Raw genomic sequence first — 11,360 nt, 5'->3', positions numbered from 1 at the left:
CACCGGCCTATTCTCCAACAGACAGCTGCGTGGCAGGGGTCCCTCTCTAATTTGATCCCCCATTGTGGCACAGAGCAGAAAGTGGCAGTGAGGATGCATTCTAAGCCTGTTTTATGGCCTGGTATAACACTAAACCTAATCACCTCACTGCTGCAGATATATCAGGAAGGACACAAGGAGTCACCTTCACCTCTGTGAGAACAGGCAGGAAATTGTCGTCCATCTCTGGTTTCCAGGCCCTCATCACATATTGATGAGGGGAAAAGAGTGGTATGATATTCAATGGTCCGAGCAACATTTAAAACCTTTCCAGACTGGCTGGGCTGGAGGGGAGGGGCTTCGGGAGGAAGCTCACCTAAACAACCTCTCTAAAAGGCTGTTGTTTATGCATGAAATGCTAATGATGCTTCCATGTAGATTGCCTGTTCCATTTTGAAAGGAAGTGCGGTCGGGGATAAAAAGGGTCGGGTGCGCTGGTGAAGGGGTTTCCTTTCAGTTACAGAGATTTGAACCATATCATAACTGGGCTGTAGGGACGTATGGTTGCGAAACCATAGAAAACCTGATTATCAGCGCTATCGTTTATCAGAGTCCTGTTGGTGGAGATTTTATCCATACATGTGAATATTCGTCCAAATGCAACAAGTGGATCCTCAGTTTGTGAACCCACGCAGAGAGTCGTCAGATTTAGTGTCTGTTTTGATGTGCTAATTGTTTTTGTCGCGTGGAGCTGACGAACGCGTTGGGGAAACACGAGGACAAAAACAACTGCACGCTCACAGATGGCAGTGGTGATTATTTATAGAGGTCCTTCAAGGCCGAAGAGGCTTCATTCACTTCTACATTCGTACTCACTGCATCTCATAATCTTGTTCCTGAAAATAGGCATCATGACCAGTTTCCATTAAATCTACAGTAAGTTCTCACAACGCTGTTTTCCTTAAACGTTATATTTCTCTTGTCTCATACAGTTCTCTCCTTGACTAATTTGCTGCTACCGGGGTTGAGCGAGGTTCAGGTCACACAGCTGATCCGTGTGTGATCTGCAACTGCGAGATGAGGCGAAGCGCTGCAAAGATGACCCGTCACTGCTGATTTACACACGCTTCAAAACTGTGACACCAAAGAGAAGGATAGAAGTTGGTCTTGATCATTTACTTGCTTTGTCTCGAATCACACAGGCAGAAAACATGACATCGTTGTCTGACACAACAACAACAAAGACCTCTTGATAACATTACACAGATTACAATGCCAACAACAACAGCTACTTACTAAGAGCACAATTTTTATTGTATTTTGTAATATCTAAAACATACTTGTATACAACACATATTCATCTTAGAATAAAGCACTCAAGCCTTAAAGCCAGGGTTCATCATAATATGTGAAGTAATAGGATATTTAAATGGAAATGAGTGAAAGGATTCAACCATGACTTTATAGAACTACTGTATATACTACGAAACCTTTGTGGTCTATATTGTGCCTTATACATAAAAAACGCAGCTAATTATCTTATATTTGTGGCAAAATGACAAAGCAGCCTGTGGGGACTGTGTACGCGTGCACGCTGGCATCAGCCACTTGCTCGCTGAAAGGCATTCCTGTCCTGTGGCTGTGGTCTCTGTAGTTGCAGGGGGCGGTTGAATGTCCCGCAGACAGTCAGGAGGAGCCACACACACACACACACACACACACACACACGCACGCACGCACGCACGCACGCACGCACGCACGCACGCACACGCGCACACGCACACGCACACGCACACACACACACACACACACACACGCACGCACGCACGCACGCACGCACGCACGCACGCACACACACACGCGCGCCCTCCCAAACAGCATGGGGACACCAGCCAGTCACAGATTACCGGGGCCCGCAGCCACCGCTGCACAAACCGTCCACGGTCTCACTCATGCGCTCACAGAGCAGTGGCCAAGAGGGCAGCGTGTCGGGAGTATGACCACGGATGAGAGGCCGGAGAGCGAGCCAGGCCCGCGCTGGAGCGCCGCCACTCGCACGGCGTCCACGTTGGTGCCAAGCAGCGGAGCAGAGTCTGGACCAGCCTCTTCAGTGTGGCCTGCTGCTCTGTTTGGTGCTCAACCAGAAAACTCCAGAGTAAACGGCATAGTAGCTAAGAGCTCAGACAGTTTATTTAACTTAGATTCAAATGATTTTTGGTGTACATATGGTGTCAGTTGTTTAATGCCATTCTATTAAACCTCAGATTTGACAAATGTCCCTCAATTACCTTTTGTTCCAGCCTGGAAATCTAACAAGCAACATCAACTGAATATATAAGATCCTGGGTCAATGTTGGGTCAAATCTTGACCCAACATTATTTTCCATGTATACGCTCCCTCTAGAAAATACCACCACAAGCAAAACCCATGGAGGTCTTTAAGGTTATTCAACATTTTACCAAGAATAAAAGTTTGACGGAGGATGTAATGCTGTGAGATCCCAGTTTACTGTTTACCCAACAAAATAAAAGTATAACAGGCCACTTCATGAGGAGAATCACTTATAATGTTTTATGCTGTAAAAACGATAATTGACTGTCCCACCACTCTAGAGCATCTGGAGAATTTGTTTACATTTGTTATTTCTTTTGACAGACTAGTCAAAATCTGAGAATCAGATGCTACATATTGTGAGCCATTAGTAAGAGTGAAAGTCTAAAAGTATTTTATCATCAGCGTGACATTTTGTAACTAACATTCAACAAATCAAGATGTGGATGGTTGCACACGTTCCACTTTCACTGCTCTTCCCTTCGCGACCCTGTGGCTGCACGCTGGTGACGGCTCCCGTTCGATTAGCTGCGATCTGCTTTGTGAAGCTCACCTGGGGAGCAGCGCACAACACACACGCGGGTTCTCAGACGAAACACGCTCAAGAAAACAAGCAGCATACGAGCATGCGTCGAATCCAGCTCCTCCGTAGCATCACTCCACCTTCCTCTCCTCCTGTTATCTGTTCATTGGGGCATCTAACACATCACACACACACACAGCTTATTATCAGTCCCATCAGTACAATGCCGAACATTCATTTCCACATATGTGATTCAACATGTGAGTCACAGCCTCCTGTGTAAACAGTCTTAACACCAGTAAAACCAGTGACTCGCCTTTTGTTTGTTGGAGCCTTCTCACCTCTGATTTCATAATAATGACTGTGGAGCGACATCCTATCTACTGGGCATTAGCGGCAGTAACCACCTACCATTCAATAATGAATGTGGGATCAATGCTGGTCAAGGTGTGTGTGAAGAGGACGCGGCACCAACAATGGCAGCTACGTCACATGTTTGTTTCCTCGTTACTCTCATTTAACATGCAAATGTGCAGACGTTCACAGTTTGACCTGAGACGCGTGAGATACACATAAAGTATATATTATACACATTCCCAACATTAATTTAAGACAAGTTTTTTTAATTTCTACTCAGACATACTACATTATAGGCACATACTATAAATGCACTGGAACAACTCACAGGTCCTCTTTGAGCTAAATACCAGCTACTTTTAAGAATATTTTCCAGATGCGAATGGTGGTTATGTTGATTCTTTTTATTAATATTGTGCGACATACAGTTTATTTTTCCCCCCTCACCCACTCAGCTCTGCTGCAATGACAAGCACAAATGTCTCTTGACTTGTCTGTTCTATTCATGATGGCCGGTCTCTCTCCACCCTCCACCACAAGGGGTTAATTAAAACTGATTGGGTCCTTTGAGAACACACCTGCCGGTGACAGGTACGGCGTCGGCCCCACATGAGCCGAGTGCATTTGAGCATGTGTGCGGATATGTGCTTTCGGCATCGGTCTGTTAGCGCATCATGTGCTCTGCTGCTCTGAGTTCAAGGCGGTCCCACCAGAACAGCTATCAGCGTTCTGTCAGCGCATCCGCGTGCATCTGTGTGGGCTTCGAGATCCCCTCTCCATTTGCATGTGATCGGTGCCGGTGGATACCTATGCATTTCATTTGAGCGTGACCCCTCCTTTAAGGGCCACTTCAGCAGCTCATGCTCGATGGCTGATTAGACGCTGTTCGCTGGAACCAATTGCTGCTTTGCTTTACCTTCACGCCCGTCTGTGTTCTGGTCACGATACACGATACGAGCAGCTTTAACCTCTTCTTCACCATCAACTGTCATTACAGAATACTGACAGGAAAAGTACATGAATGCATATTTTTGGCAAGTAAGGTGTTTGTGTGTAGAAGCAAGAACTAGTGTTGTATAACAGCAGCTGGCAGGGGAGCATTGCAGAACACACACACACACACACACACACACACACACACACACACTGACGCAGCTCCCGCTGCTAGGTTGGCAAGTAGAACAGTCAAATTAGCCACTGGAGAACACACCGCACCAGGACCACCACTGGGAAAAGGTGGAGGGGGAAAAAGAAAAAGCAAGAGAGGAGGGAGAAAGATCAAGGAACTGAGAGGTAGAGAAGATGGAAGGAAGGAAAGAAGGAAGGAAGGAGAGGTGGAGAGAGAACAGCACAGACATGAGAGGCTGCCCCATGTCGGGAAACAAAGAGAGAGACAAGAGGAGAGAGAGAGAGAGAGAGAGAGAGAGAGAGAGAAAGGCGCGGAAGAGCAAGATGCTAAAAGCATGAATAAGGAAATGAATAAGGAAATACAGGATAACGGGAGCATTTAGTTTTATTACACCTGGTCAGCTGTTCTTCCTGTGAACATGCAAAGCTAATTCATAAATTTGAGTCATGGCTCACGTCATGGTGAGCAGCTTCTACTCAGTCCTTCTGATACTCTATCTGTCACTGACAACGTCCATGCATTTTGCTTCAAATTAGTACAAATTATTATCAGCTGGTTATTATCAGCTTATCTTGTTTTTATAATTATTATTTTCGTTTTATATTTATCTGTTCATGAATCAGGGACAGTGTGTTTTGAATTAAATTAATGGAATGAAAAATATCTACATATTTTTAACAAAAGAAAAAAGTTATGAAGAAACTTCATGACCTTGTTTTATTGAATCATAAGAATGAATTCAGGGCTTCACATTGACATGAAATCATAATGGATCAAAATCTTCAAAAGTGTTCATTTTGCACATATTGGTAGTGACTAATCATTTTATTGTCTTCAGTTACCTTTGAAATAACTGTGGATAATTTATTTTAAATGTCTGCAGTGGCAGTTGATCCCCAACAAATGCCACAAGCTTTAATTTCAGGAAATCATTTGAGTAAAGGTTTTTGCCGTTGGAATTCACATGTCAGCGCTGTGTAGACCCCAGACAGCAAAGAGCGTGGCAGGACGAGGAGGGGCAGGACGAGGAGGGGGGGGGGGGGGGGGGGGGGGGGCTGCCCAGCTAATTATGCGCCGCTCTGCCAGTCGCAGGGGCCCAGCAGGAGAGGGGAGAGAGGAGGATGAAATGAAGGACGGTGACACACGGACGGGATGGAGATGAGAGGTGGGACGAGTGGGGGGCAGGTGTGCAGGTTCGTCCTTTGGCCCGTGGTCAGCTAGTGGGGGGGGGGGGGGGGGGGGGGTTAACAGGCCACGCTGGTCCGTGAGAAAGCTCCCAGCTTGTTTACAGGAAGTATCAATGAAGAAACAGCGAAAGGAGGAGATACTTGTATTCCATGTAAAAGTAATGGCTACTATAACAGTGGTTTGTACCTTTCTTTCAAAGCCCAGAGTTTCACTGAAAGGAGGAGGTCCGGCTGCGTCGCTCCTGCAGGGCCAGTTTACGCGTTCCTGGCCAATCTCTATTGAGGCCGGACTGATGTGGGCAGACGCAGCGTTTGCACCAACCGCTCCCCAGGATTCCTCTGTTTGTCTACGCGTCCATTACGGCCATTGTGCGTTTGTGTGTCTGGCTGGCACGGGCCGGCCGGAGGAGACGCGTGGCCAGAATGCTAACTCGCAGGCATTGTTGAGGAGCATCAAAGCCTGCGAGGTGTGCGGCCGTGTTGCCGCGCTACGGCGACATCAGGGTCAAGATTTTTTCTCGTAATATTAATATTGAAGTTGAAGTGCATCACGTTACTGTATCTACTCTGTTTTTTTTTCAAAGCAGCCAAAGCTTCGGTTTCAACTTCGGTTTTGTGTCTACAGTCCGCATCGAATGGGTGAGAGGAGCCAACACAAACGAGGCGACGGCAAATAAACCTGCTCAAGCTTTTCAGGAATAGATGAAAAGATGTTAGATGTTAGTGGGCTCAGTGAAAGAACCTGCTGAGGACCATCACTGACATGTTTGGGGCGATTTTTCAACCTCAGCATTAAAGAAAAGCAGATCAAACTCCCCCTCTCCTTTTTCTGAACTGTGGTTGTTTATTGCTTCAAAGAATATGTCTGTTTTCATCATAAATTTTGCCTTCAACTTTAATTATTGTAAAAGTGAGCTTTGAGTATGAACATCATTGAACCACTAAGATCTCTGTTAGACGGTATAGGACTCATTCTGTTCGGTGGGATACTATATTTGGTTCAGCACTTTTCATTTTCAGGAAACAAAAGGGAAACCTCCTTTGTGGAAGATCCAATTCCTCCGCTGCACCCCTTTTGTGCCTCCCTATGATTAGGTTAAGAGCACATTACGGCATCACGGGGGTGAGGGGCATGAAATCATTTGTGGTTGTAATTATGGCCTCCCCCTCTCTGGAGTAATCACGAGCTATTAAAAACCACCCTCAGCTCAGACCCCCAACAGCAGCGTAACATCCGAGCTCCTCTGGGAGAAGCCAGCTACCTGCTACCTGTGTGTGTGTGTGTGTGTGTGTGTGTGTGTGTGTGGACCGTAGATCCAGATGTTGTGCAGTCCCCAACCTCACACACCTGGTTTGCACCTGCACGTCTGACCCAAACTATTTGCTGTGTCACTCATCGGTTTTCACTTAAAATTCTCCACATCTGGAGAACCGACGTGTTCTCTGCTGTCAGGAACCCAACAGGTTGGACTAACGGGGCTGCTTTCCTGGAGCACAAAACCAAATTGTTGCTGCTACAGTATGTATAGTGCTGAAATCCATTTGATTAGTTACTTTATATACTTTACATATGGCTAAAAATAGCAGTAGTAGATCGTTTCCCTATCTTTCGGTAATAATCAAAAATCACGTGTTTAAAGCCGATTTGGACCAGAATCGCTTGGCTCTTCTCCGCGTCTGTCGCCCTCCCTCTGACAGTTTCATAAGCCCAGTGCCACCATCTGCTTCAACGAACACAAGCCCACTATCAGTGACAGTCAATTAAACATCTCAATCCCACACTTGAAGTGCCTGATGCTACAACACAGAGGCCAAGTGGAGACCCCCGTCCTGAGAATGACTGTTTCAGCCGAGCCAGATGTTCTCAGCTGCATTCCTGCACATCTGTGTGCGCTTCTGTTCCCGGGACCAAACCTGGGTGAAGGCTTGTGTGTTGACACAGCAGCGAGCGGGAGAACGTTAAAGGGGGTGTAGTGTTTCTTTTCTTCTCCTTCCCTCCTTTGCTCAGTGTTTTCCCTCCCTTTCGCTCCATGGAGTGGTGTGTGTGCTCGTCCCTGTCTGTCACGAGCAGGCTTGTTTACTGATTAGCCCGTGCCATGTGTTTCTGGAGGGCTTTTATGGTTGGAGGATTATCAGAGGCAGAACCTTGTAAGCCACACTATGCATTTAAAATGACACCCACCCTGATCTAAAATACTAGCACCCAGCTAGTTTATTATGATAAAAGTCTTTTTTAACCATCACCCACTTGATACGAGTTTTTTTTTTAACATCATTCTATTTTTCTATCATGATTTCCCTAATTTGACTTCCATAAACCCATCAAATTATAATTACAAGCCTTGTATTCATTAACGTGAAGAGGGGTCAGAGAGGTGAGAAACTGTGACTTCGGGGTCAAACTGCAATGTATTATATTGAGACGTGGCTGTTTTGGCCATGTCCCAAATGAATGAGTTGGCTGCAAGATTAGAACCGTTTCATTCTATCTGGTACAACTTGCTCATGGACGGTGGATGAGACGCTCCACTGAGCCGAGACCAGACCAAGCAGTGTCCCATGTTGCAGTCCTCATAATTTACCTAAAACAGGCCAGCGACTGTGTGTTGGATGCCAAATAGTGCTTTCAATTATATTTAAAAGCATTTGAATGACAACTGTTCACAGCTGCTCCGGGCCCATATTAAATAGTGCAGAGCAATGACTGCACAGTTTGTCTTGAATTTACTTTGAGTTATTATGCGAATTAGACGTTGGAATTGGAGATTTTCACCGTCTCTGGGCTGTTTTAGCGGATTAGCTTGTGATTAGCATCTCATAGTAGCTGATGGGAGTACTGTAGCTTACGTGGTTGTCATGTCTGAGGCGGGTGCATGCGTGTCTCGTTTTGTGTTCTGCCTCTGTTTTATGTGTGTCCTGTCCATCCTCCTCCATTCAAACCATTACCATGACAATTGCGTGATCACCGCTGGCTACTGGCAGGACGCCCATTCACCCCGGACCATAAAGGCCCTGGCAGGACCCGCTAGGCCGCCCTGTAAACAGCCGCAGCACACCAAGCAAAGGAAGGGGAGGTTTGGTGGAGCTGTTACATTCACGTGCTTTTGTCAGAGGTGACAAAAGGAGGAGGAGGATGGAGCTCCTGGAGGACAAACTGTCCAGCGTTTAACCTGAGAGGCCCAACACAGGAAGCAGTGGTGACCAGATTGTTCCTAGACCAAATAATACCACGCATGCTGCGTTGTTATTGATAATAACCTGACATATTCTGTAGAATATGTGTAAGATATTCTGATTTATGTTTATTTTCACATGAAGCAAGTTTCAAGTCCATCTAAAGTACACAACATTTCCACTGAGTCTGGATGTTGATTCCTTGTGAAGATGAGCACAAGCGTGGCCCTCCTCTCCTTGAAGCTGGCTGGAGGTCAGATGGGTTAGCAGGCAAACTGCGGGCTCTTTAGCGGAATTCACACATGATTGGCCTCATCACAAGAGCGCTGCGCTCCCGCTACAAAATCAGTCATTTAGTTGTGGGGGCATTTGCAAGGTCTCCGTTTGATTGGAAGAGAGGTAGTGTTTTTGTGAATATGAGTGTGTGTGTGTGTGTGTGTGTGTGTGTGTGTGTGTGTGTGTGTGTGTGTGTGTGTGTGTGTGTGTGTGTGTGTGTGTGCCTCAGACCTTGGGAGGGCCGGCTGTGCAAGCCCAAACTTGCCCCTGCGACGCCACAAAGCCCGTCAGAAATGAAGGATGATGGCAGCGCGCATGCAAGGAGCAAAACAGGATCCTCACCGTGATTCTGATGAGAACAAACGAACCCCCGGCCGTCGCACAAAAGCCGCCGATATATGATACGGCGACACGCTTGCTGGCATTTTGTCTGTTACAACATCTAAGCTTTGCTCGTTCCATTGCACAATCGGGGAGGTGCTGAAACAAAGAGGGCCTGCTTGTCTGGAGTAGGAGCCGTTACTGACACAGGTGACCCACGATAAACCCACAGTTTATTGGCTAAACTGCACCGAAACCCAACTAATAGCCTGATTTTTCAAAAACTATGGCAACATCAGCTAAAAGCACGGATCTATTCATGCATTACACCTTGTAAAATGTTCCTCCATGCTAAATTCTCCCACACTTGCACTTTCTGACTATGAGCGCTGGATTTTAGCCTCTTTGGCAAAGTTCAAGATCCCATTTAAAATCCCACTATAATAGATTTCTAGAAAGCAAGGAGAACTGTAGCTCATCCGCATCAGGGGCCATGAACTGATCTACGAAATTGCACTTCATGTGTGTATTCAGGGATTATATAAAAGAGACTGAGGGGAATAATTGAGGAAGATGAGGAAAAGGGCGATAGGAGGTGTCTGGAAAGCTGAAATGCGGTTTGAGCACTTCACCAGGCAAGATGAATCGTTTCTATCAGCATATGTGCGCTATATCAGTGTTTTTTCCTCAGAGTGCGTTGAAGTGGTGACCGACATGCAGGCCATAATGTGATTTCACCTTCACTGCGCGTCCTTCGTCCCAGGCGGAGTCGCACCGCCTTGACTGACAGCCAGAAACTGCTCGGTCCAGACAGGCCTCGACTCGCCTCGTACAATGATTAGTCCTGCTTAGTTTACACCGAGCACAATGGCCCCTTCCACGCAGCTATGCATCGCCAATGACCCATTGCTAACCAATTGGAACAGAATGAAACCAGGAGGCCGGAGCGTCGCGTTGGGGACGCGGCGAAGAATGGAAGGTGGACGAGCCAAGGTCCAACAACCATTGTTCTAAGTACAGGCTGTGCTCATTCAGTCCTACTGTACTCAATAACAGCAGGTATCCAGTGACATCGTAGCTCTATATCAATGATACTATATCATCATGTGCCATCTTATTTATTATAAATCAATCTGACAGTCGCCACTGCTAACTGATGTACCGACCCCTGTAAAATGCAACATCAGCATCAACATTCAGAGCTTTTTACGCGATTGAATAAATGAGGGTGAGGCCTGAAATGCTGTTTGAAAGGATGTCTTTTAGTAGAAGATGTTTCCGGCGAAGATGCTTGAATGGGGTTTAAGTCCGGAAGAAGCTATTCATTCCACTGCCCCGTGGACCGACACGAGGAGAACTCAGGGGAGGGCGCACGGAGTCAGCTGACATAAAGGCTTCACACGGACCTGATGTAAGATTCTATTCAATCACAGCCACATCTCCAGACGCAATTCAATATTTACACAGATTGCGTTCTGTCAATAAACATTAAGTGGTTTCGTCTTGACTTTGCCAACATGACTCTGCCATTAGCATACAATGGCATTTCCTGCCTGCGCCGTTGTTTTGGAGGATCATTACAACATAAGCTTAGTAACAGGGGACCTACTGTAACACTGATCCCTGAGGTGCATGTGTCGTACACTATGTTCAGGGACGATGCAGCTTAAAGATATATATATATATATATATATATATATATATATATATATATATATATAACATAACTATTCCATGAAAATTATCCAGTGAGGCAAAACCCACACAGTAGGAAGTAAAGAGGGGGGGGGGTGCTACACACAAAGGCCGAGAGAGAAAAAGAGAATTAGCAACCATCAGAGAGAGTCTGAGAGGACATTCAAGGAAAGAGTATTGTTAGAGTGATCGCTAATGAGGTGTGTGTGTGTGGTGCACCTGTGTGTGTGTGTGTGTGTAATTAGTGACTGGGAGCCAATGAGTGCAGGATGAGAGCGGGTCTTCAGGATGGCGGCAGCACACGAGGCAGGGCAGGTCTGTCCTCTGGAGACGGCTGCGTGTAGGAGGACGAGGCCCCGGAAGTGGGACCTATAGCGTATGTTATGT

The sequence above is a fragment of the Betta splendens genome, chromosome 19 (genome assembly GCF_900634795.4).
Source record: "Betta splendens chromosome 19, fBetSpl5.4, whole genome shotgun sequence".
Classification (NCBI taxonomy): Eukaryota; Metazoa; Chordata; class Actinopteri; order Anabantiformes; family Osphronemidae; genus Betta; species Betta splendens.
The sequence above is the reverse complement of the archived record's forward strand: the minus strand, read 5'-3'. Positions refer to the sequence as shown.